This window comes from Dinoponera quadriceps, unplaced genomic scaffold, assembly GCF_001313825.1.
Source record: "Dinoponera quadriceps isolate SergipeBrazil2010 unplaced genomic scaffold, ASM131382v1 scaffold4026, whole genome shotgun sequence".
NCBI lineage: Eukaryota > Metazoa > Arthropoda > Insecta > Hymenoptera > Formicidae > Dinoponera > Dinoponera quadriceps.
The window spans coordinates 143,445-171,110 of record NW_014558538.1 but is presented as its reverse complement, the minus strand read 5'-3'; the positions used below and the strand labels follow the sequence as shown (position 1 = coordinate 171,110).

At 42.7% G+C, this 27,666-nt stretch overlaps 2 protein-coding genes across 9 annotated transcripts in view; one reads left to right on the top strand and one right to left on the bottom strand.

The window, feature by feature from the left end:
- Nucleotides 1-4,605, top strand: part of LOC106749923 (prolactin-releasing peptide receptor-like) — a 48,529-nt gene extending 43,924 nt beyond the window's left edge. For all 8 annotated transcript variants that reach the window (XM_014629889.1, XM_014629887.1, XM_014629884.1 and 5 more), the window contains one exon: nucleotides 4,209-4,605. The gene's annotated coding sequence lies outside the window, so the exon portion shown is untranslated. The remainder of the gene's footprint in view (nucleotides 1-4,208) is intronic.
- The window catches only part of LOC106749925 (craniofacial development protein 1), an 89,152-nt gene extending 63,752 nt beyond the window's left edge, over nucleotides 1-25,400 (bottom strand). The window contains exons 1-2 of the mRNA XM_014629891.1: nucleotides 25,304-25,400; nucleotides 24,099-24,177 (exon numbers count right to left, since the gene is read on the bottom strand). The gene's annotated coding sequence lies outside the window, so the exon portion shown is untranslated. The remainder of the gene's footprint in view (nucleotides 1-24,098; nucleotides 24,178-25,303) is intronic.
- Nucleotides 25,401-27,666: the final 2,266 nt, after the last annotated feature.

The window sequence follows — 27,666 nt, the reverse complement described above, 5'->3', positions numbered from 1 at the left end:
TTCAGTATGCTCAATCTGCAGAGCTTGCTTTATCGCTCGAGAGAGCACTGTGTATATTTAAACAACATTTTTTGTATACATAATGCGTAACACGGCGAAATATATACTCTAGAACGGAATCATATATAGGAACCATGTACATTTGCATATCCGCAAAATATTTTAATAACTTTTATCAACGACCCGTATGTAGGAGAGCGACACAATGAATCGGAATTGGGATATTTTTTCTGCCGGAATCGAATTTATCCATGCTGAATTGACGATTAATTAATCGGCTTGACGTCATGGGTTAGATTACTGGAAAAATATCGAATTTTAAATCAAATATATGAAACCATCGATCGTCCATTACCGTTGCCGAGCGCGGGATTGGGAGAATATATAAAACACCGTCGGACTGAAATCTCTCGTTCTTCTCTCATTCGTCTGTTCGACGATTTCGTTTACATTTCTATTAAATCGTATTATATTATTACGATATTCCGTTTATTATAGAGGGCGCAATTTTACAGAGAGCAATTATTACGCCGTCGCGGTTAAATATAAAAAATAAACTCGAGTTAAAAAAAAATCATGAATATTTATGGCGCATTAGACGGAAACGCAGTTCGTCCCTTCACAAACATCATTCCGATTCACTCTGCCGAGTGCGATTCACTTTGCAACAGGCTCGGCGTGAATTCACGTTAAAAGCAATATCTATCTTGTATTGCGAAACCTTCACCGCACCGCGAGATACTTGAATAGCAACAACAACAACATGTAGCTTGCGTGGTAACGTATGCGGAACGACGAAAGATTTACGAGTTCAAAACCCGCAGATAGCGTGGAGAAGCACGATATTTCACAAAATTATTTTGTAACAACCCGGCGTTAAATGTTTACAAACGTTAAATAAATGAAAAAAAGACGACGTATACGCGGCGAAGAAGACCGAGCGGCGCTTTTGATCGCTCGTCGCTAAAAAGAATTCGCGAGTCGATCGTAATTACTCACGTTTAGAACGACGACAGATGGGCGACCGCGTTCTCGTCGGGCCTCGATTCACCGGCGACGTTGCTCGGCGCGAAAAACTCCGCTAACCGCCGATGGCTTTACGGCTTTACTCCGAAATCGGGCGTGCGCGCACTCTCTCGAAATAGTAGCACGGAATTAAACGCGGCACCAGGAAGTCATATTTCAATACCCGATGGATAAATGCAGTTCCGCGGTGCGCGATCAAGTTTTTCCGGAGCACGTCCTACGAACTGCCGGCGTTTCGCGTATTTTGATTGTTTCGTGTTATCCGCTCAAGATATATAAACGATTCTCTTTGTATGCCGTAGTCAATGTTTGGATTACAATGATTACACTACCCTTCGTTCTTTTCGATACGTCCAATAACTTTTTTCACTTTATAGCCGCGCACTATCTCTCTCTCTCTTTCTCTCTCTCTCTCTCTCTTTCTTTCTCGTTCACTTTCTCGTTCTTCTTTTTTCCGTTTTCAACAGAGGCATTCCTCGAAAATTTTTGTCCGAAGACAAAACATCGGTGCTTTGTTTTCGTTAAACAAGACCTATCGTCTCTATAGTTTACTTAGGCTGCCGTGATTCGCTCGCTAAACACGAGAGAACGCGGGCGTGCTGAAATTAATGAAGGTTCTTGTACACATATATCAGGAGAGTTTTCGAAATATGATACCGAGCGTAAATACGACCATGCTAACGATGACGGGCCGTGAAATTTGTGAAATATTCAAATCATCACTTTAGTTACGAGTGGGAGAGTACACGGAGTGGGGAGGGGACGAAAGTTATAGAGTCGGCGATAAACCCGATGATAATTAACGGGAGAGAGAAAGGGAGAGATATGTATCGAACGAAAATGCCCGCTGTATCATGAATGATGTATAATGATCGAACGAAAATGCCCGATGTATCATGAATGATGTATCGATAGTGTCGAGATTTTCCAGATAGAAACACGTGGGCGGCGCGCGCTGCAGGGAGGATCGTGCGGATCTTGCGAAAAACGGCCTTACGAGCGAGCGTCTTCCGCCACGCTTCACTCTCTAAAAATACCTAAAAGGTGAAGTCCAACGTCTGACCGAGTCTCGAACTCTATTTTCAAATGGAAATCAGTGAGCGCGCTACCGTGCGCAGTTGCGGCACTCGCGTGGCAGGACAGATAGCGTCGATTGAAAACGCGGAAAACAATGAACTCGAAGTCGGATTGACGCGAAGCATTCTACTTCTGTGGGGGAATCCGCATACATATATGGATTTCCCCTCGGGATCGTTTCCCGCAAAACGACGCATTCGCACAAGTAATCAATTGCGACCGTGGGTGCTCGCGCGAGCAAATTTCTACACAAACGCTGCATAATCGCGCGACCGTTTCCTACGGCCGTGCGATCCCAAGATCAACAATCCCGCAACTGGTGGCGTGTCCACGTCAGGCATTTGCTCATCTTCGGCGCATTCGATATCGTAATCAAACAACCAACCCCTGCATATTGCATTTGCCTCCTTCCGATACGCACGGACGCGCTCGCGATGCATTTCGACGTTGCTGTACACAGATATTCCATTAAGCGTACGAGGGTACGCTTTCAGTGTCGTTTATAGAAAATTTAGACACATTTCCCGGAGATTTTTAGACGCGCGAGCGCACCAGCTCGTCAGGAGAATGGATTTCCCTCCTCATGGGAAGAAAATAGCCGTGCGTTCCGTTAGTTGATACTCTTCTACCGCGCGGAACGAGTTCCGCCCGCTTCACGGGTCACGGTTAGTCGGAATAAATCTCGCGGGAGAACGCGAGATCAAACAAAAACTGATTACGCTACGTTACGCAGTTTCTCGCTTTTTTCTCCCTTACTCGAGAATTCATTCGAGAATAAATATTTATTCGGATAATATTTACTCGGGTATGATCGCGATAAATGTCCTTGGTGCGGAGGGAGAATCCGCAAACGCGGATTGCGATGTGGAAACGCTCGAAATGAAGGAAAGCATTCGGTAATTCCGCCGGAAGCACGGACGACGGTGTTCACAGTGTTTCGGTCACGCCGGCCCGACAGTACGACGGGATGTTGATCGTACAAATCGGCAGGTCACGACGTCGTTCCGTACCGAACACACTAATATCTGAGAAATTGCCCTCGCGGTGTTGGCCGCCCAATCGATTCGACGTGCGAGCGACGACGTCCACCTCTGCGTTATGCCTTTCCCAAAGGAACCATGTCGCGACCAGTAACGCTTTCTCCGCTGTTCTCGCGCTAAAGGGCGCAATTTCACGCGCAGGATTGCGCCACCTTGGGGCTTTATCGCGCTTATTACATTCCCCCACATGGGTATGTAGTACGTATGACGTCACGCAGAAAATTGGCGACGAGAATAGATTCGATACTCGGAATGCGATCCTGATGATTGGAATTTATAAAATATGAAGACGCACTGCCCGGGATCCGGATTTTTCGTGCTTCGCACGCGACAGAGGCGGCGACTGTTATTATTACGAACTACGAATTATATTTTACACGTATATCATTTACAATAAACGGACGATTCTCATCACTCCGCCCGATAGTGTACACCGGTGCGCCTCGTGCGATTCATTAGAGATATTCGTTTATGGTAAAGTGACCCTTTTGACGATAACGAAGTAACGTTAGGAACGAAATAGAGCGTACTAAAAGCACATTGAGTGGCGGTCGAGGTACATCTAATTCGAATGAATTTTCGCGAGTTCGCAATTTTCGTTATTTCGCGGTAATGAAACGCATTAACGATGTGTATAAAGCTCCTTTTGGTGCAACGATGGACAGAGACGGAGAGAGATAGATAGAGAACGGAAGGAGCGGAGTGTAATCAATGCGAGTTAATATTCAGCGCATTGCCGTTCGTTTCGTTTCAATCAAACTTCTTCGCGAACGGAGAACAGGTTAAACACACCTGTGCGCCGTGCGTCTATTAATCAAAGTCACCTTTTTCCCGGCGCACAAATACCTTCTTCTCTCTGAGATCCCCATTGCTCTCGAATGCATTCCAATATCATCACGGAAAGAAATTTACTTTGTAACGGAAGGCCAGAAGTTTTCTATCTCGAATATCAAGTGTGATTTAAATTCCAGTCTTCCCAACGACGATCCCTATCGATGCTCCATCGTCGCCGAATCTGTAAAACGTGTCTCGCTTATGGAATAAATTTCGTTTTGTATTTTCCAGAGGCTGCAACCGTTCGAGCTCCGGGGAAGCGCCTGTGTTCGCTTCCTTCATCGCGCCGGATAAGCTATCGATTGGACAAATTGAATAGCGCGAGGTCCCGAGATCTGATCGCGGAAACGAAACGTGCTTATCGCGATTCTTATATATACTTAATACAAATACTTTGCACATACATGTAAACTGTGATGTAATTAAGAATAGTGTGTCGCGAGTACATCTATAAGAGCATGCACGTATCAACTTGTGAGCGATAGGCTCGAGAGCTACAAAAAAAAAAGAAAAACGCTATCAAGAGTATGGATATTACCGTAACGTTATAAATGTGTCTCGATCAATGGCTTGTCGACGATGTACTTACTTCTGAAGTCATAATAATAAACGACGTATCTCTGTAGCACATTGTTTTCATCATTGACGTCTCGAATCGGGCAAAGATCGTTTCATCGATATATTCATCTGGAGAGAGAGAGAGAGAGAGAGAGCTCGCGGGATATATTAAGCTCACGTGCAGGTCAGTCAATAGGAAGCCGAGCAGTATCAAGGTCTTTTATTACGAGAGCTGAAATTGCTTCGTATGGAGTGATATTGGGGACGTAAAACAGTCTACCTCAGTCCATAAAGTGAGGTTAACATACTTTGAGAAAGCTGAGAACAAGGCGGAAGTGCGCGCCCCTTTATATACTTAACGCACGCGTCGTATAATGGTCGACAAAGGTATGAGGATAAAAAGGGCATAAAAAGATCCGCTCGGCTTACGAATCTTTTTATTGCATTATTAATAAATCGATAATGATACATGTATTTTCCATTATTACGCGTGAACTTCTCTTCCATTCCAACCGCACGCACGGTATTTTATCTTCGGTAGGAAAAAAACTAATTTTAAACCACGCGAGAATTCCCATAAATGCGCTCTTTTTGTCGCTTTCTCTTTGTTTCATCGCGGGATCAAAGCGTGCAGAATGAATATCCTCGTGTTACGTTGCGAGAAATTAATACGTATTCGCATGCGTTGCGCGTTTCGCGTGTCTCTCAGCGTAAGGAAACGGATTAATATCCCAACAAGGACCTCCGTTAAATCCGCTAACAAAGCAAATAAAAAGACCCGATCCTTCCGATCACGCGCCGCTGTTTCTTTTTATTTTGTTAATTTCAATAGCACATACTTCCCGCTTAATCCTTCGTCAAATATTTAGTGAAGAAAACCGCGATGCTCTTTCTCTCCTATCTCCGTCCTCGACGATACCGGCACGCGAGAAAGCGCCGGTGAAAAATATTTGTCACGTATGAGATCTCACGAACGTGTCACTGCTTATTTAACATTGAGCGGCTCTGTCGTGATAGCAAAAATTGGTGATTAAAATAGTAGATGTTCGAGGCTCAATGAAATTACGAAAAAACAATTATAGAAAGGCCACGATGAACTAAGCACGGATCTAATAGTGCTCTGTAACGAGATCTCAATAAAAAAAAAGAACTAATGTAAGTAAAAAATGTAATGATTCATAATCCGCCGACAAATTTGTCGTTAAATTCAAGGATATCTCGGATAGATAATATATAAAAATACGCGAGAAGCGAGAAGCTGATATAGTCAGCGATATCGTTCTTAGCCAGGTCGAGAGATCTTTTTAAAATGTAAAGGCAGTCGCCAATTTCCTCCCCCTAGCGGACTAGCGGGTTGTCTTGCGTGCTGATGAGAGTTAATTTAGCAGACATGTACAAGAAACGGACGCAAATCAGCCATCTAAAGCGTCCGTTCGTCTTATCTGTCGCATTTATCCTTGACGCGGTAGGAGTGCGTAAGACTGGGGGACAGGGGTGGTTGGCACTTAACGTCGCCAAGACGAAATGAGATGAAAATTACGAGGTTCCACGTCCGAGGGCAACGTGAACCGTCCACAAGACGACGGGCAAGGTTTACCATCGTGAAGAAAAATACGAAACGTACTACGGCTTTCCGTGAAGCCGCACAGTGGCAGGCAACAGGAGCAAGACGATTATTAATGAGCGCATTAAGCCAACGAGGACCGGTATTGCGTACCATGAGGCAATGGTCCGTTCGTTTCCTTTGATAGACGTCGATGGAAAGTGGCCGCTTAATTATCGCCCGTTCTCTTTTTCAGCGAACGAAGTGAATAAATTGCGAGTCTCTTCGGGACGTGCTTCGCTTTGTCGCGTTATATAACTTTGCCGTGCACGCGCGCACAAAGTTGACGGCACTTGTGATGGATTCAAGACAGGTCGATTCACTTCGGAAAGAAAGAAATTCTCGGTACGAAAAAGCGTGGCGATGTAAGGAGATGATTTCCATTAATTTTACGTCTTGAAACACTCTGACGGCCGAAACTTTTTCGAATAACAATATAGAAAATAATTTCGAATAACGTACGGATATGGTGTACATGAATTTAAAGTAATTCGATCGTGATTAAAATCGTGATGGAATTGTTCGCATAAGTTACAATTTTGAAAGTTATAAATGCCTGGCATTAAAATAGTTTGAATGTAACGCGTAAAATTAAAATGGGAAAGTATTTATAAATCGTACTTTCTAAAATTACGAAAATCTCTGGTAATAAAACAGACCAAGAGAGAAAATTTAACGAGTTGAATGTTTAATAAATCAAAAAAACGTTTTATGTAAAATCTAGGATTTTATATAACAATCTATCTGTTATACAAAATTCATACACAAATATTGGCATTGTATTTAATTGTTATAAATGTTAAAGAACGAACTGTGAAAAATATATTTACATTTTTTGGAGCATTAAAATTCTAAACTATCTATTAGTACCTACAATCGCCAATTAAAAACTCATAACAAAAGATAATCAGCGAAATCCTGTCATCGATGAAACGGATCAGTCGAAATGAAGAAATCGAAAGAAAGAAGGAAGAATGAAGAATAGAGAATCAAGGAACCCGAGTTGCGTCGTTATTCTTGCGGCATGTTATATTTACACCGTGATTATTGCAGTATTATTGTCACGGAATTATTTAAATTACGCTATTCATGAGAAGCATACAAATCTTTCTAACAGACAGAAACGACATAAGTGTATGTAATAATGGCATACGACATTGAATTGCGTATACCAGCGGTGAAATATTACGGTCGAGATACGGAAGGTGAACTTTGTGCGTATAAATAATAGTTTGAAACTGCATAATAGCCCAATGTTTACCATCGTGAAGAGAGACTGGATTCCAATTTGATTAGAGAATCGCATTACTTCATTATTCATGCGACGGCTCTCACCGTCCCGCCACCATTATTGTTACGTTACTGCATCGTATTATCCGCGATGATGGCAATTAGATTTGTTTTCAGACGGTGTGATCTACAACGCCGGATTATTGATATTCCCGCGCGGTCGCACTGAAATGGAGCACCACATGTATTTTGTAGCGATATTCGTTGCGGACACACATTTGAAAGCATTTCTATCAATTCATTTCGGCCTTTCAGCAAATTTGGTGCCGCCCCATTTAGTTTTATTTCGAGAAAATTACATGCATGAAACGGTATAAATTTTATATGAAGAAGAAAAAGAGACGCATGAGAATTCATTTATCCAACGAATATATGAAGCTGAAAAAAGGTTAGAGGGAAATCATAATGTATAATAAACCATTTCTTAATTAAAAGCCCAAGGATTATACCATCATATCCATCAAATTTGCAGCTCGTGGATATCGCGCAACACAAATGTTTACCGATAAATGATTAGATGTATCCTTCGCGCGCAGAGAGAAGAGTGGCAAATGTTGGTTTTTGAGGAAGAAAAAAAATATTTTCCAATCATCGAGGTTCATCTTCGCCGAGAAGGAGAACGATATTAACATCGATGGTGGGAATCGCGAGAATAAGTGGGGCGGACGCGAAGTCATCGAGTCAGAGAAAGCTCGACCAATGCCTTACGCGCGAATCCAATCGACGAAGAAAGTTCATCCCGTGTCGATAACGCTACGTCGGGGATGAAACGTGAGAGGACGGGAGGGTGAAAACGGAAAACAAAGAACGCCGACGGAGTCGTTAATGAAACGGCCGTTGTCGTGACGATGGTCGTAGTGATGGCGGCGGTGGTGGAAAGTGATAAGTATCAATCCTAATATTCCGCTAGCCCTCTAATTAACTTTCACGATAGAAGGTAAATGAGTAAAAATATTCCATGTATCTCTCTTCTCTCGCGGTAATTACGTTCTACTGAATCGATGGGTGTGCTTGGCTAGAGGACGGAGAGATCTAGGACAATTTGAACTCGTCCTGTTTTTCAGCGAGCTTGAAATATCCCGTGAAATACATTAATAAAATATATATATATAACGTCACACTTTCTAGAAATATCGCGATCGTTAAATAATAGCAGAAGTATTGTATATTTCTTTTTTTTTTATGAGAAAAGCGACGGAAAACGGAAATTTTTTACAGGGGCTTTGCGCGTATTTCGCGAGGCCGGGCGAACACGATGGCCATCAGCCAGTCGTAAGTTTAATTCTCTCATAAATCCCGAGTTAGCGCTATAAATTGTATGTATAAATTCTTTCTGTCCCTTTCTTTCTCTCTCGTTTCCGCTGAACCAACAGATTATGGCACAATCGCGGAACGTTCGAGAGTCTCGAACAAATTTACACGGTCGCGCTTATCCGGCGCCTTACGGGAGTGATATTTGCGTTATAAAAATTGATCGGTCGTTAAAATCCAAGCGGGTCTGTGCGTGTAACGCTGCAAGCTCGAACAAATAACGCCCGTCGCTTCGGCTTTAAAACTCGCCTATCTTCTTAAATTCCAAGTCGCGGGATCGCAATCAGCCTTTGTAAGATAAATTTTATTCCACCTGTCTGTCCGTCTGTTCTCCTTTCTCTTCTTTACTTTTCTTTATTTCGCCGCGAGGATTACTCGTAAATTCACTCTTTAGACTTATGCCAGGTAAATCAAGATGAAACGACTTGCCACGCACGTACGGAGATCTTGCGCCGAAACAACTCCCGCGTCTCGTAAAACACGATCGCGGGCGTTCCTGCCGACTTATTGAGATGCCCAACGCGGAAGATTATCGCTTGTATTATTGCTTACATAAACGCGTCGATCATCCCGTTGCACTTTAATAACAACGCAATCGAAAATCATTAATTGTGCTGCAAACCGGCGATCGTGAATTCCGTTTGATTAATTCTACTTCGATCATTTGTTCTTCGATAAACCGTACCTATATCTAATATTCTTCAGTTGTGTAAACTTGTTTGCGTCCACGATAAAAACTTTTCAAATAAACTCTCCCGTGGGCATCGTAGAGAAGTAAATTTTCGTCCCAACTCAAGACTGTCCTTTACGCATGGAAAACAACGTAGGGAACTTTGTTATACCGTAGCTTTAAAAGAACTTCTAGGCGTGTGTGCCCATGCGGGAAGTATAAGGAAACGCGCGTTCCTCAATAATGGAGGAATTTAATCATCGAGTAGATTGCTCCTATTCAGAATTCCATATTAAAGCGAAAGAATCCTGTGCGGCATTCATTGCGAGAACAATAGTTCTTCGATAGTCAGAAATCTGTGTAATAGACGCGGCCGATTGCAAAATCGAATCAACGGGACATCATACGCTTCGGAGAAATCCCGCGTGATCCAATTGGTGACCCCTCGCGAAAAAAAAATTGCACGAAGGGAAATATCCCTCTTGGCGTGCGCGGAACGCGGGGCGAGTAATATTATGTAATTATGGACGAGCGAGTTTTTTTCCTTTTCTCCTCGCTTAAAGAAATAAAAGATATATAAATTCAACAGAGAACCACCAATGTAAATATAACGATAATTGTTCGCTGTAAAGGAATTTTATATAGATTAATAACTGGAAATAATTAAAATGATGTGATTATACGAAACGTTTGACGATGAAATAAATGAGCAAATAATGACCGATATATATTAATCGATTCATTTTTCGTATAATTGAATCTCAAGGTATAAACGGATGTATGTCGAGCAAACCTAACGTAAATGCCCGCATAATTCAAAGCGTTTCACACGAGTTATCACGTAGAACGCATCTTTATTCTTTGCGACGGATTTTCCGGAAAATTCGGGAAATTATATCGCGGAGTCGCAACGATCGCGCATATTTGGGCGAGAAAGCCGTGACTCTTGATGAAAACTGCAAAATAGCATTCTACGCGTACTTTTCTTTCCGGCCGGCGACATGAGAAAATTAATGTTCACATATAAAAAACAAAAGCGACTCGTTACAACGTCAAAAGTCAAATGCAGCTTTTCCTCCGGATATACATGTTGTTAGCGTCGTGACGAGTTATTACCGCACCCCCCTGCGTTTCCAAACATCTCTCCTTCCCTCTCGCTCTCTCTTCCTCGCATCTTGCATCCTGCGTCTGTTTCCACCGTGCGACACCGTATAAACACGGAAATTCATGAAGAACAATGTGAGCAATGTTGTGCATTGTGCCACGCTGCTGAATACTACCGGAGGGGTTTTTAACCACCGCTGTTGCTATCTTTTCAAACTATCAACGAGAACACGACTTGTGTCTGTCTTATCAAAAGAGAAATACGAAAAATGCGCGGAATTCTCCTCTTTTGATCCTCCCTTCCTCGCTTTTTCTTTTTATCGATGAGTATCAGACGATTACCATCGAATATTCATATCCGCATATGTATGAAACGCAAGTGAATTTTTGGGAGAGTTCTATCAAAGTTTTGAGATATACGCTTTTATAACGTGTGAGAGACTGGCATAACTCGCTTGCATCGGCACCATGCGTGTCTGGTTCACGTCGATCCGCGAGTTTTACCGGACAGACGTTAATTTCCTGCGAGAACGGGAAAAAGGGGCGCGAGAGGAGAGGGAGGGAAGCGAGACGCACGGGGGAAAATGTCCGAGTTTCCTTCATTCGTTGTGTATCACCGATAATGATACTTTCACGCTTATCGTCGCGTCGCATTTATAGTTACGTCACTCGTGCGAGACGGGACATCGATCTAGTAATAAACAGAATTCAATCTAAACGCAGGGGTTACCCTATAATGCCAAGAACGTCCCGTTCGAGAAACAGTCGCGATTCGATTCGAAGTCAGTCCCCAATTCCAGCCTCGATTCCAATTCGCTTAACATATATTTCAGAAACGCTGCTCTTTGCCAGAAGCATACAAAGCAAATACCATTTCTTCGGAGTGCGGTCGTAATGTATACACCGACGTTAAATTTCACGAACCGTGACGCCGTTGAGAAGATATTTCTTAAAGCCCCGTAAACGGGAGCAATTATCCGCGTATGATTTCCCTTTTGTGTGCCGAGTTTCGTGAGCGACACGACTAAAATAAATTCCCTCGTTAAATTATAACGCTAACTGCGCGAATATTCCGAAACTTGATAAAGAGAGTAGAAGCAGAACGTTCCGGACCTAAGCTGTCAAACGACACGGTCGTCAAAGCGGCTCGCTGCAAAGGTGGCGAAGGTAGCAACTCGAAGAGCATGAAACTGAAACGAACGTGTCAGCTGCAAGTGGCACTTCTTCTCAGACGACACTTCAAACGACACTGGAAACTCAGACGCCGACACAAAGAGCCAGCCGTACAGTGCGCATACTAGTCGTATTAATCTCACAAGAGCCGCTCGTTTGTCCCGTCGAAAACTGCAATAGGGAAAAGAGGACACGCGAATCGAAGTTCTAAAGCCCGCTCAGGACGATCTATAATTCGCGACGGGGAATTCAAGACGGAGCTCCATTCGCGAAGAAAACAAACTGTTGTAACACCGCGACGGATACGACCGATAAGTAAAGGAAGAAAGAGATCTGAGAAAACAGATCGGGATCCTACACGAGATTCGCAAACATTCCCGCGAGAGCGAATTTTCCCGTCGAAGCAGGGCACAGCAAGAGGGCACTCCTTACGAAGACTTTTTCCTTTGCTGCGTGTGCAATAATAGTAAGACATCTTCTCGACAATCCTCGTGTCCGGATACTTTTAATCGCAACAGTAGATGTAAACCTCTAGAATAACAGACCGGTGCGATGTCTACCATGCCACGCCCGAAATTCTAAGTACTATTGCGAATTTTTTAAAGGTAGTTAGAAATATACTAAATAATTTGTTAATAGAAAAATTTAATCATAAGTCTGAGCTTTTTTTTTTAACTACAGCTTTTGAATGTCACTGTACAACAGTCGATGACTGCGTTTCCAATATCTAGTTTATACATTCAATTTAAAAACTGTCTTTTTCCACGATTTTTCAACGAATTTTTCATCTGCCCTTTTGCTCCGATCCAGAAGTAACACATTTAGACATCTACTCGCAACGTTAAATTTCACGAACTCTCCGTAACGATCCGTTCTTTTGCGTTAAGTTGTACTCGTGTGCACTGGAAGGAGAATAGTAATTATATATCAAAACGTTAGCGAGGAAAAAGAAGGAGAGCAACTAAATAAAGAACACAGGTGAAATAAACTCGCGTAATCTCTGTGTGTACGTCCCGTTATATTAAAACTAGTATAATTTGCTGGATTTTTCCGTTAATCTTGGGAAACAAAGCGGCTGGCAGATTCCTCGAACGTTTTCCTCGGTGGTTTTAATTGTGACAGCTATCTCACCCTTTTTTTTACCTTCTTTCTCTCCATCCCCCTCTCTCTCTCTCTCTCTCCATCTCTTCTCGGTCTCTACCCTGTTTTCTCGTGTCACCATGTTCCCGCGCATCCTCTTGACATGGACTCGGATTACTGCAATCGTTCGCGACGGTAATGAGGAATAATTGCGAGAAATCGGAGCCGCATCGAAAGGGGAGAACTCGCCTGGTGAAGAGATCCCTCCGTTCCTTGCCAGCTTATAAAATCGGATTTTCCATATTAAGTCGTTACTCGCGTCGTTATGTAGAATGTTACACCTGTCGCGCTTTCTACTCCAGTTATTCCGCAATTTCGTCCTGCCGGAGCATCGTGTCCATCGATGAAGCACAGATACGTGCGAATAAGTTCGAGATGAGAATTTATATGAATGCAGGACATATTCTCAATTCTGAATTCCCTTTATCACTTTTTACTTGTTATTAAGTTGCAAATAAATCTCTCTAATTATCTGATATTAACTTCGCTAGTGTTTTATTCAACGCTTCAGTACGATCCGGGTATTTCTATACTTATGTGTGTTTTGTTATATTATTCAAGTACTTAAAACCGTGGGTTTATCCGGGTACTACTTGGGTACCTGTGTACCTGTATTCGTAGGTATTACGGCCGTAATACATAGAAAAACGTAAGCAGTTAAGCAGAAGTAACTAGGATTTCAACAAGTTAAAATTTTAGTTACTTCAATTTCCTTATCGCTTAAGTTTTACCGCTTATATTTTTCTATGTGCCATCCGCTTTATTTGACCAAACGAAAAGAGATCTTTTTGTCGCCGTGCATCCCACATCATCTCACGCTGTGTCGTTCCCTCTGACGCCTTGCTTTTGTTGAGGCTATGATATATTTTCTACAAAATTAAACTTAGCCTCAAGTTGCCTCACGTGTAGAAGACAAACGAACGCAGAATAAAGCTGCCTTCGTTCGAGCCGAAAAAATGCGAAGCCATCAATGGCAAATATGGGCTCAAGTATAGTGACTGAAGAGCTCCTGCCCGCTGAAGGGGAGCCGGATAAGGGTAGAAACGTTTTGCTATTTATAGCTATACTGCTAGAAGAATACGGTATTAAAACGCGGAAACATCTGGTGGCTGCCAATTTGTATTAGACTCGGTTTACACTTATCTGAATCTCCCTTGCGACAAGTCAGCCGAATTTTGTTTCATATCTATTTGTTGATCTCTGTAATGATGCGCGTTTGCATCGTTAAATAAATTGAAAGAAGGTCCTACGTCTGCAGCGGTAAGACCATGATAATAATCGGATGCCGAGTATAATTCCGTTAGCCTTTAAGCTAAAGCAAGACATGAGAAATAACAAGGAAGACTTTGCGACGTTAACAATGGACGATATTGCATCATACTTCCCTGGTTTTCCCACAGTAAGAAACGTCGAGGCCGGCTTTATACTACACTGCGGAAATTCTATAGAAAAGCGTCTCGCAAAGCTCTAATTACTTCCTCTAATTAGACCAATTTTGTACGGAATCCTGAAGGGACGAGTGATGAGTCGCGCGTAAGAAAAAAAGGAGCGCCTCCCAATTAGCCTCCCATGACCGTGAGAGACTCAAGTGGCTTCGTTATCACTTTGTTCACGGCCGGGGGAATCACAGCTTACACAATCGACAACTTACACACAGCACGGACGACAAGACCAGCCTGCCCGCTCTCTTCGCTTCCCGGCTGCCGCGTAAGTTTGCCCGGTAACTTCTCAACGAACTTCACCAGCTGGCATGACTAAGCCTATGGTTTTCCGCAACTACGTTACGGATGCTCGTCGGGGGAAGCCGAGTGATCGTACGTCTCGCACAATGGTTAACGTAACGGGAATGTAACCACCGCCTTCCGATCGAATTGGAAAAACTCAGGCGCGGCATCACTAGTCGTGATTCAGTCCCCGCAACACTAAGGGCTATTCGAGGACCCCTGATTCCCAGTTGCGACATTGCGGCGGCTATTCGAGACACTTGCTGCGAAGTCACGCCGCGTCCCACGACACCAAGGCGGGAACTTATCGTCGGATAACTACGCCGTCGGACGAATGTTCCTGTATATCACCTTGACGTCACCTCGTTGACGTTCCCGTTACTACAAGGGAGGTGATCGGTGCCGAAAGCGAGATCAAATCAGCGGTTACACGCAATTTCCCGCAGGCACGCCTACACTTCGCGCCAAACGAGCCGGTCGTCACGCAGCAGTCGCGTAATCGTCTCATTGGTCGGCCGAGCGTGACCCGATGCTGTTAACCCGCCGAAATTGAATCGTTATGAGGTAATACGAGACCTTCCCCTTGGTCCCCCTTCCCAGCTGTAATATCGCGTTACCCCCGTGGTTGAACGGCGGCGGGCAGTGTCGCGGAGGCCGGGGAGAGCGCGCGGCGTACAACGGCCTCGTAAAAGTCCCGGCACGTGGCCGGCGAGGCCTAGAAGCACCGTCAATCACGCCGACTTTTTGCGAACGGAAAGTGGAGCCGAGGTAATCCGCGCCACGTAAACGTCAATAAATCACTGTCCCGTTCCATGCGTCGCGCGTTCGGCTAACGGAGTTTTCGGATGCTCGCGGCCGACGGCGTCGTCGAGATAAAGCCTCCCTAGATGCGGGGAAAATTGCCGCGGGTCTCTTCCTCGTCGCGCATGTAAATCCCACTGGTTGCGGGCCACGGAAACGCGCAATGCGAGACCGCGATAACGTGGCCACGGTCCTTATCTCGTCACCCGCGAAACAGCGCAAGTTTTAACGGATGTTAATTGCGCGGGGAATTTCAGGAGCGTGACCATATATGTTATATATACCGTACGTACGGCGAAAGCAATGCGAGCGCAAACAGAGCGAATCGAAGCGCAACAGAGGCGCAACGACGAACACAGCCGAGTTTGATAACCGGTGATGCGATACGAAGCTTTATCATTAAGCTCCGTAACTATTCTATACTATTCATTTTAATAATAGGACGTCAAGCGCTTTGAGCTTATTAAGTTTAATTTATCTCTCTCAAAATCCTGCGTCTCGTTTAATATTGACAAATGCGAGAGCTCTTTAAAGTTGAAAACAACGGAAGAATTCGCCCCGTTCCCCTCCCGTTTTTCTTATTATTTCTTCTCGCGCCGGCCAAAGAAAGCGCCGCGAGGAAACTGCTTTGAAAAATAGAAACGAATTGTGCAAGGCAGTTTCAGGACATAAAGGAGAAACGTCGCGCTCTGTGCACGGAGGGAGGTAAAACCTTACACCTTCATAACGCTCGCAATTTTACGGCGCCGAGTGGACTTGTGCTTCAAATATCGAGAAATTCGCGGCAATGAACAATCTCTATTTCCTTCTCTATTTCCCGCCAGGGCTCGCGCAAGAATGACACCAAATTACGCGAGCGCGCTCTCGCACAGCACCAGAATTACTTTTCCGGAAATTTGACAAATATTCAATGCGTAGAAACGCGTCAAGTAAAAAGAATAATTCGCACTTTCAAAGAGCCGAAAGAGAAAACAGAATTATGCGCGTGTTTGAATATTGCAACGTCTCATAAAGTATAAATTTAAAACAGAAGTGAACACACGGCGATAAAGACTCGGTTCGGAAAATATTAAAATGTGGAAAACGTGACTACGCATCGAGCCTATCGGAAAATGCCTGCACGTCGCCCCGTAACGTCATCGACGCTTTCGTCCGACTTGAATTCCCGATTTAAATCTCGAAGTTTCAACCTCGAAGTTTCAAACCTCACGATATATCAGTATGTAATATCGTTATGTATTTCTTCACTCTTTTTATTACATGTCCGATATCCTTCTTCATGTTACATATGCATGAAACGTTCTGTTTTCCTACTGTGCTGCACCGACTTCTATTGACGAGCGGTATTGTCAAGGACGGGTAAGCCGTACAGCGAAAAATAGTGTAAAGCTAGTTGCGTCCGCCGTTTTCCGATTCGTTGCGTGAGAAATTCGATTGCGATGATATTTTTCCAATATAATTCTCTCTTTGAAGATGTTACGATAAACGAAATAACCGAGATACGCGTTCAGTTTCGGACGTAACCACGCGCTTTGAAAAATCGTTTTATTCAGTAAAGCATCAAGAGGTACCCAATTACAGTCCATATCAATTTAACAATTGCAAAGTATCCGTTATTATTTGCAAAATTATACATGGAATAATAATTCATAATCATAAAATAAACAGATACGTCCGCATATAATTACTAATTATTATGATTTCGTAATGGCGCTACATTGTCTATAAAATAAATAAACCGCTGTGTGTGATTCTGATTTAAATTCATACCGTACCATACGAGCTTATACCGATCGATATGCTCGTATGTAAATTAGTTATTCCACCGTAAATTGCATTAAAATTACACAGCGCATTCGAGATTAAAAAAGTACAGATTTAATGGATATCAAGTATGCGGGAATATCGAACCAGAGGGAGTTTAGTAAAAGTCAATTTCTGAAATTTAATAACAAACGGTACGATAAATCGATATCGACGGAAAAGAAGAGAGAGGGAGAGAGAGAGGGAGGAATAATTATCGTGAAGTAACGCGGAAATAAGTGGTAGACGTCAGTGGATTAATTTTTCCCGCGCACCTACTTGACGTGACATAAATTTACTCGGTGTAACCGTGGCGAAAAATACCGTCAGGCGAAGTGCCAGCTTAATTACGAAAATGTTAGTTTTCAGATTCAATAATCGTCTCTTTCACTCTCTCCGCCTCTCGCTTTCCGTCGCCCTGTTCATTTTTCGCAAACACGGCTTCCTGCTACGTCGAGTAAAAGCATCAAATAAAGTCATTGAAGTTAAACAGCGCTAGCAATAGATAATGGGATCTTTCAAGAAAGAATGATATGATGTACACGATAATTTAGAAAATTATTGTATGATTGTTCATTAACGTTTTCTCACAAAAATTTTCATTTAATTCGCATTAGCAGTATTTTTAATTATTTTAAATCAATCCTAATCTAATTTCAATTTAATTTTTAATTAAACAGTATGCATTATATCACAAATGCGGTTTAACAAACGCGTAATAAGAAACTCGTTTATTAAAAAATTCATTTAAATCGCTGTTTACACAGACGATTTTAACACTACGTTGCAAAAACATTGCGAACATTACGAAGATATTATCATTATCATCATTATTATTAACGAAGCAAGTTTTTTTAATAATAACGATACCATCAGAGAAGAGTTCTAGACTAGAAACTTGGAGTTTCGTGATGAAAAATTTCGACATTAATAATCTCGATGTTATCGTAGCAAAACTCATTACTACTGTCGCTACCTCACAGGAACAATCATAAAAGCATGTTTGCCAATTACGTATTTACAGTGTCACGATAAACATTATTATTATACGATATTAACGACGCGATAGAAATCAATTACGCCGCATTAATTCTACCGTTGAACGTAAGCTTTATCGCATTAACGTCACTAATTACCGCATTATAGAACACTCCGGCACGTGTCGGCGTAAGTGTTGAAGCGTAACCTAACTTCATTATATTTGTATATTCGAGTCACTCCCCTCGTCCTTCGTCCGGCCTTTATTCCGTTTTTCTCTTTTCCTCTTGTAACTCAATTCTAACCAAACAAATGAAATTTCCCTTTCGCCGGCAGTCTAAGACGTTGTCGCGCGAGAAAGACGACACGCCCCACCACCTCCGGTCATAAATTAATGCCTGCCTCTGTCGGGAACGATAATTGCAACCCCGCTGGTCGGCAAATTAAACGAGTGCGGACAATGAGAGTAGCGCACAAAGGCGAGTGCAGCCATGAGTGAAGAGAGCGACACCGAGTGAAACGTGACCTCTGACTATACGACCACGAACGAAGGCTTAAAAAGACAAAACAACCGTCGGCTGGATGATTGTCAGCAACCGTGCGCAGCACTTGCGACGATTACGCGAATTTCTTCACGGCTTGAAACCGGTCTTTCCGATGAAACAGGAGGAGAGAGACGCCGAGCACGCAGTGCGGTAAGTATAACGCGATGTGTTTTATCGAACGACGAAAAACAACAGAGTAAGAACAAGTAACAAAAGGTACGCTATAAAAAGGGAAAAAGAAATAAAATCCACTGCAATTATCCTCTGAAACTATATATATTTTCGATAGAATAACCGAGGAAAGGAATATGTTATTTTCTACCTGCCATTTTTTCAATTAATGCACAATGTTTGTCGGATGCTGCGATAAGTAGCTGCATTCACAAGAATCTACGGATTATGGCGATTTTCGGCGAGATGCGCGGCGACGATTTCGTGATAGTCGAGCGACTACGATATTGCGACACGTTACGCAGACTGAAAATGCGATTGGTAGAAACCGGCCGCCCACTCCTCCCGCGAAATTACGCGCGGTTCCGCGTTGCCTCGAGTCCTACCTTGAAATCGAAATTACCGGCGAGAAATGGGGCGCAATAAGGAGATTCGCGAGGAGATTCCGAATTCCGGCGCGATGGGGAGACATCAATCACAAATTGAGTAAATTGCGACTGGTGACATGACCGGTCACGGGAGACGTATATTGAAAAAGTTCGCGAAGATTGCAAAGTTCATCTGCAGCGTGAAGTGTGCTCGACATTCTGATATCGTACGCGCGAATCGTGACAGTCACGATTCGCACATTTCTCAGTCGATATCGTGCTGCGATACGAATACGTAAATCACGAGTTTTCGCCGCTTTTCGTATTATCTTGATACAATCGAGCGTCAAATCAAGGACGTTTTAAGGCGAAACGGGTTTGATAAAAATTCAACGAAACTTGTACGTGTACTCTGAAATATTATCTAACTGCTCATGTAATTAGAAAAAGAATGACCATTTGAGAGGAGAGATATTTGCAACTAAAGAGAGGAGAGATATTTGTAACTTGACACTTTTTATACACTCCTTAAGACGTGCTATTTTTAATTTCCTTTCTAATATCGCCTAAACTAAAAATGAGATTTTGATGGAAAATTTCTATGATATTAAGAATCATTTCATATTATAAACAAATTTGTAATATTGTATATATATGTTTACCTGAACTTCGTTTCAGATTAACATTTATTATTTAGCTAATGAAATAAATGTACAGGAACATAATTTTGCTTGATAAATACGGAATTTATGAGCGGCCCTTTCAATACGCCACTGAAAATACGACACTGTGCGTTACAACCTCTTTAAAATCCCGTCAACGCAAAGTTCACGCGAAGTTCCGCGAAAAGAACGAGGTTTTAATAGATTCTCTCATCCTCGAAACTTTCAACTCGTGGAAACTCTTAAATCTCCCGCGGCAAATAACTTCGATTGTGCTGCGGTTTCAATTTTGGCCAAGTTGGCGGGTTTCCGTCCGGCGGGAAATACCGTTTTGTCGTCGTATGGATTTTCAAAGAATTTCTTCCCCCTTTTTCTCTCTTCCTCTCCGCGCATCTTTTCCACCGTTCGAAGAAATATTTCGCAGTGACGGTTGTCGTGGTTACGCAAGTTACGTAAATTAAACCGCTGTTCTTGGCAGCACCCTTATTTACCCGGTACCACCTATAGAGTCCGATAGATCGCCAATCGGTTTTAAGTTAGGAGGAGTGAGTTATCGCGAAGGAGCCGTGTAATGAAGACAAAGCGGGAAGATTATCCGCGAGGAAGAACTTCTGCGAAAAACTGACGAGCGTGAAAACGGACAATCCGACGCGCGCTTTCCGATTTCTCTCTCTCTCTTTTTCTCCCGCCGTTCGTTTTGAGTCGCGACTCTCTTGCAGCGTCGTTAATTAATTCCATAATGAGCTCGTTTATTCTCGGCGATACGATTCCACCGTCGGATAAAATTCGACCGTTGATGCGGCAACACGAATCGAACGTTCGACGGACAGGCATCTCTCTGTGTTCCGCATCCAAGTTTGCGCGACTACTACGTTCACGTCAAATGAACTTCTCACACCGAGCCATTAAAACCTGACGTAAGACGTCTCGTATTGACCAAACTTCCGAAATACGGTTGAACAAACACGTCGATTCGCGCAATTAACTCAAGATACGCATACTTCGTTTAACTCGAAAACCGCGATCACAAATATTTGTCCAGCCGGTGAGTCTATTATTACTTCATAAAGTATGTAATTTCCCGCGGCGCGCAATAATTCGCCGTAATGGAGAAGGGACTTCCCCGGCGCACAAATTTCGAGCTCGTTTCAACCCGGCGACCAAGTTGCGGAGCAACGATTGGATTCCTGCGAGGGACTCGCGTCGCTGCTCTTTCAGGCCGCGTTTGAGGAATGTGTCAGAACGGGCGTTATGCGCGATACATAGGGTGCATTCTCGACGTAAGTGCATCGCCACGGCGTCTTGGAAAGTTCCGCTTTCGAGGTAAGCACGGAGGTGCGCGCGGTTAGTGGCGGCTCCCAAATGACTTTGTTAATTCACGAGGACGACCGTTAAAGTACGCTAATGTTAAACTTCCGTTCAGATCGTGCCGAATTTGAATATTCTCATTTCCGCGGGCGATGTAACCGCGCAAACTATTTTCCCCCCAAGGGAGGTAAAGTGTAACGAGGTGAGACCGTTAAAGCTAAAGGGCCCTTTAACACGTTCAACGCCGCGCTGACTTCCGTCGATTGTTCGAAAGTTTAATTAAAGACCGATGATACAGTAAATAAATGTACAATTCCGGAAGCGTGCGCATGCACGCACGCTTTTTATCGCGTTTAATTGGCTCTCTATCGCGCTGGCCGTAAACGTTTGATTCGTTATGTGTAATTAATTACATTTTATGCGTAAATTAATGATGACGGGTCAATATTGGTCATATTGCGTCGGTCATCGATGATGACCACCGTGTGGCATTCGGCACGTGCGAACGCGCGATAAACCACCAAGTTACACTTTTCGGGAGCGTTTTGACGTTGAATCGATAATTAGAGAGGCGCATTCATGGTGAAAACGAGCCATCTAATTTAAGACAATTAATTGTTCAATGCGAGGTGTTAATATTCATAGGCGACGATAGTCCAATTATTAAGTTATCAACTTCATAAGTATATTATAATTTAATTAAAAGCGGCACTCAATATCGTCGGGTAATTTTCGAGGTGATGGTTGAAAATTAAATTTCATTTTATGCGAACACAAATCGAAAAGTCAATTATAAATGAGATACGAAAGGATACTACGTGAAAAATTCAATTTCGCTGTCAGCAACACGTTCAACAATTTCCATTTTATTCTCAAAGTTGCAAACGTTTGCATATTTTAATTTTAACTCTAATATCATACCGTTTGTTCGAAACCTTGTTATTTCATTCCTCTCTCGAAAGTATTTAAATAAAATAGTAAAAAAAACTCGCCAGTTTTTATTACCCTCCGGTATACTTTCGAACGAGAAACTGAAACAATTTGCGGTAACTACGCAATAAGAAATTTATTACAACATCCGTGTCTGAAACATTCTCTTTGAATTGAAAAAGCCTCCTCTTAGACCTGCAAGAGAGGTTTGGGACAACTCGTGCGTCTCGTGGCGTAATGAACAATTCGATTATCGAAGCTCGATCTCGACGTGAGATAAAAGCCAGAAGAGACTCGCTGGCACCGAGAGTGCTCGTAAATCAAAATGGAAAGGACGCCGCGTGTCTTAAGCCAATCAACGGCCGTAACTGTATTGCGTAAATGAGTTACGATGTTGTTGTTGTTGTTGTTCACGTCACACGTGCGCTTTCACCGTGTGCTTTCGATCTTAAGCCTCTTCCGGCGCCATTCACCGATAACTTCTTTGGCGTTCGTCGCGCCGATGAAGACAAATCTAATCGACGACGAAAAGGATTTCGGACTGCCCTCGTCATCGTCCTCGTTGTCTTTGCCGTCGTCGACGCGCCCACGCGTAGGGTAGGCGACTTTCTCTGGATGGATTACGAGAGACGCAAACTAAAAGTCATCCGCTCGATAAGCCCGGCGAATTAGAGCTTGATAAATTGCACGAGAGACTCGAGAAGAAAGTAAAATGAAATATATGAAATATAAGGGACATGATGAAAAAGAAAGCAACGCGCGAAATCACCGATTAAAGCTTTGAGATATGATACCATGTATGATAGTTTTGTCAAGGGTAAATTCTATTTAGTCAATGTTACTGAGAGAATTATATTTAAATAATAAGTAAATGATATAATCTCTAATTGTGTATATATATTATGGATTCTTTTGATCGTGGGGAGAGGGAGAAGAAATTACTGCTTCTTTAAAAAAAAATTAAAAAAGGAAATAAAGATAAGAAATATTATAGATAAAGTTTCGAAGAGACTCATGGAAATCTAATAAAGTAAAAGGCCTTCGCGCAAGAGGTTTCAAAGGCTAAAAAATAATCCGGGCGGATCAAAGGTATGCAGATTAACGTTCGACGATCGCTACGGAACAACGGCCGCCAGAGATTGACTTTTATATGAGTTTACATCGTATGTCGCATAAACGATACAAAGGGCAAGCAAGTAAATTAACTTTAAAGGGCGTTATATCGTCAGATATCCGAAACATATTGACGGAATTCGACATTTGGATCACTTTCAGTCGAGGAAGATTCAGTTTTAAGTAACACTTGCAAGATCACACGGTATGCACATTTGACAAACTTTAAATAATCAGGTATAAACGTACTTAGGAAGAAGAAAAGCCAATATGCATTTCTTCCAAAATGTCAATATATTAATCGTGAATCAAACTGTTATTAATTATGAATCTAATAGAGACACACCGATATGATAATTGCGATGTTGTAACATTTTTTAAATAACTAGATACAAATATAGATACTAAAAAGGAAATGTAAATAGATATAGATACAGATATAAGTTTGAAGTAAACAACTGGATATAAATATATAATGAAAATATATCTAATTACTACATTTCATAAAATATATATTCTCATAATATCTGTATTCGTATCTAGTTACTTAAAAAAATGTATCTGTTACAACACTGATCAATCGTGAATCTAATATTTTGAATTTGAGGCGATTAATTAGATTTTTCATATCGAAGTTTTCGTTGTTAACGATAATTTTACTTCGAGATTATTATGAATATAATAACCAAAGAACTTCTTCCTAAAGAAGATATAATTGTCGAACATCATATTAAAAGAGCGATAAACGAGACAAAGAGAATGTTTGAGAATGTTTCAAGCATAGACGCAATTTGATACATTCCTTATTGCACAATGATTGTCAGTAATATCATCAAATAGTGCGACGTAGTTGAAATTTTACGACTCACCTTGCACCGTCAAACCGTCGTCGCGATTCCATCAGGATTCTTTTATGTTTGACGACACGATTTCCCGCAGGTCCGGAGTCTGCAAACAAAGATATTTACGACAAACTATATCTACTTCACATATGAATCACGTGCGTTCCTTGCGAATGTACGTCATTTCGAAGAACGATACGGCAATCGAATGATCATGCCAATGGCGGCAGAAATCTGAGGGGAATAACTTTCTTCGGATAGAGGAAAGCCCGCGCATGTTTATTTTACACGCGCAGAAAGGAAATCTCTATTCCCGCGGGTTGCATGCATACCTTATTTCAATCCGACTCGGAATCCACGGAATCCACAGAATCAGATGGGATGGAGTAATAAAGTTCCGATATTTATACGCCGACTTAACCGTACATTGCACGCCGTCGCGCGTCCGTTTGAAATTAATCTTTCGGACGCGCGAAATACGACCTTAAGTTCGAAGCAGTTTGTCAGTTTCGCCGCGAAGGGCGCCACATATTGTAACGAATCGAACGTATCGAGCGCGAACAGAAAGAGACTTGAAGAAGCGTAGTGACAGTCGGTAAGTCGGTAACGACGGTAACAGAGTAACAGAAAATTCCTACTTTATTGATCATCGTTCGCTGACCTGAGAAATCCTGCGCCAGATTTTATCCTGGACATATCAAAATGACCGCTTTACATTTAATTGGAACTTAAATCGCGAATAAAACATTCGTATATTATTAGACTATTGCAACTTCTGCTATTTATCGATTTTCTCTTCGACGAGCCCGGACAACGCAATGTCTAAAATCCGGACACAAAACGTGTTTAAAATGTCCTTGAGATGTTATTTTTCAGGTATCTTATGTCCCAATTTTAGAAATTATTTTGTCTGGGAATCGACGATACGAAACGCCGTGGTTTGAACTGTGGTCCGCCATAACGCTTATAACCGCCGATCCTGGAGTTTATTTTACGGCGTTTTATCGTCATGAACGTGCAGAATCTACTTTCCTGAATGTTTTCGACAATCTTTCGCGTAGGAATTCTTTCGGCGTGTCGAGAGTGCAAAAAACAACGACGTGAATGACTTTGAATTACAACATGTCGAACGCATGACACTCGGCTCGATAGATTCGGTTTGTTTCGCCACGAATTCGTTCATATCACGACTGTCTAGCGATAGTTTGTGATAATTGAGGTGCGAAACTTACTTTCGACGCTGGTACCGATGATCATTCACGCGTGAGACATCTTCGACAAGCGAAAATCATGAAAAATACGGAGCAGCGACTTGAACACGTTCTATCTTGCCGGAGCACTTCCGAAAAAGGCCGTACAGATGGCGCACTGGTCGCGTCATTTGCAACTACCGAAGTAACGACACGCAAGTAAGTCTCGTAAGTGCTCAAACAAATGATAATTAAAAATGACATAATTAATCACACGGGTTGCATATGTCTGTCTTCTACAGTCCTATGCAGTAGTAAAAGATAGGAAAAGAAGTTTGATGTTTTCTTCCTTTTTTTCTCAGTATTGAAAATTTAACTTATGTATGTATTATATACACTGTAGATTTTCAGTACTTACAGTGAATATCGGAATGCAGAATACAATTGTTATTCTTATATTCACTATCTCATATAGCAGCATACGTTCCAGAGATATTCGAATCTGTGGGACGTTTCTAGAATGTCCTTTGAACATTATTATTTATATGGGGTTAGATTAGGTTACATATTACGACAGTTTACGTGACAAAATTCGCATATCAATCAGATAAAGCCTCGGACGGTCAGGTTAAACACGGAATGCCGGGGTACAAATTCAGATTTCGATGGTCGAGAAAGTGAGCCGGGACGTCCACCTTTCCATTCATTCATTCATCGGATTATCGTCGATTTGACACCGGTGGCGACTTTAATCGCGGACGCGCCGAGCCGGTCGAATCCCCTGCGAACGGCGCTCAATCCTCTCGCGATCGCACCGCGTTCCGCGCTGCAAAATTCCGACAATCAAGTGGGAGTTGTTAACGGAACGCCATTCAAGAAACATAAACCCTAGGTATGCTAACTCTGATACCGCCGATGATGGTTCGTGCATGGTAGCCTGTTCAAGCGCGGGTTTCTCGTTACCGGCCGACGGATCCGAGGTATCTTTGCCCGCTTGAGGATCATTCATTAGCGTGCTTCCGCGTGCTGTCGATCGGCGGTTCGTTCCTCCTCTCCCGTCCTGCGAGATTACATTTTGCGTTAAGCGCGTTATTCATACTTCAAACTCCGAGGCCGACCATTTCGTGCTGTAACACGCGATTGATCTGTGTCGCGCGTACCAAACGAACGGAATTATCATTTTCGACGCGTACGTTGGCTCCGACGCAGCCGCAACATTCGTCGTGGCTCGAAGGAATCCCGTGGGACGACGCGCATTCGCAAACTCCTCTCGGCTCTTCCGAAACGCGACCTCGCATACAATCGCAAAACTTCGCGAGACAGTGCCTCCTCTTCCTCCTCGGTCGCCAATCGCTCTCTCTTTTCAGAGCTTTTTCACTACGGCAGCGCAATCTCCTCTTCCGTTTCCGCCTGAGTGCCTCCTCTCCGAATACGCGACGCGAATTCGCCTGAGAATCCCGACGCTCTGTTCAAAATGTTTATCGGATGCACCGTGAGCGATGAAACCTTCAATCCGACGGGTCGAAGTTCGGGATATTTTCTAAACGCAACCTTTACCACTTTTTTTGCCGCAGATACACGTTGGTTCCGTATGATCCGGCGAATTATAGGAGAGCCGTTCGAACCCGCTCGATCTCGTCGATTCTGTATTCCTCGTGCTACGCATGAATTGGTTAATGCGCTAAAGCAGTCGCGAGTTAATGCCTGACGAAGGTAAGCGTGTTTAATCTGTTTAATTTGCACGCGGATGAACAGGAACGACAGAATTGCCGAATCGAGGATAATCCTTTCGCAGAGAGGCCGCACTCCCGAAAAGTATCTCTCGGATATCGAAGTTTCCACTCGACAAATTACATGTAGCTCGTTTCACTGTTATTTACGTATATCTGACGTCCGTACGTATATATATTGGAATATCGCGGAGACTAGTGATTCGATTTCAGAAAGGAATCCGCTTGACTCAGTAAAGTGGCATGAAAGAAAGGATTCCCTCTCAGGGACGCGGGGAAAGCAAGGCCGGGATCGCTTCGCGTAAAGACGGAATGTTTCGCGATTGCTATTGAGTAGTGCACATGACAGTTATTTATTGTTATTATCCAGTGCCTCACCGTGTCTCTCGCGGCAGATACATCGAAGGCGGACTGTCGGCGGTTAATAGCGAGACTTGGCATTTCTTGCTGAAAGAAATATAGCGTATAAAATGCTTTCGACATACCGCGCATACATTGTGGAATTTATATTTTATATAAATTTTTGTATGCAAATAAATTAATTAATTAAATATTTTTATATAAATACGTTATATGTAAATGTAATATTTTATTTTTATTATGTTAGAAGTCTCAGTTCACGGCCAGAAATTCTATCACCGACAAGACACGAATTGTTTAATACTTCTTGCATCT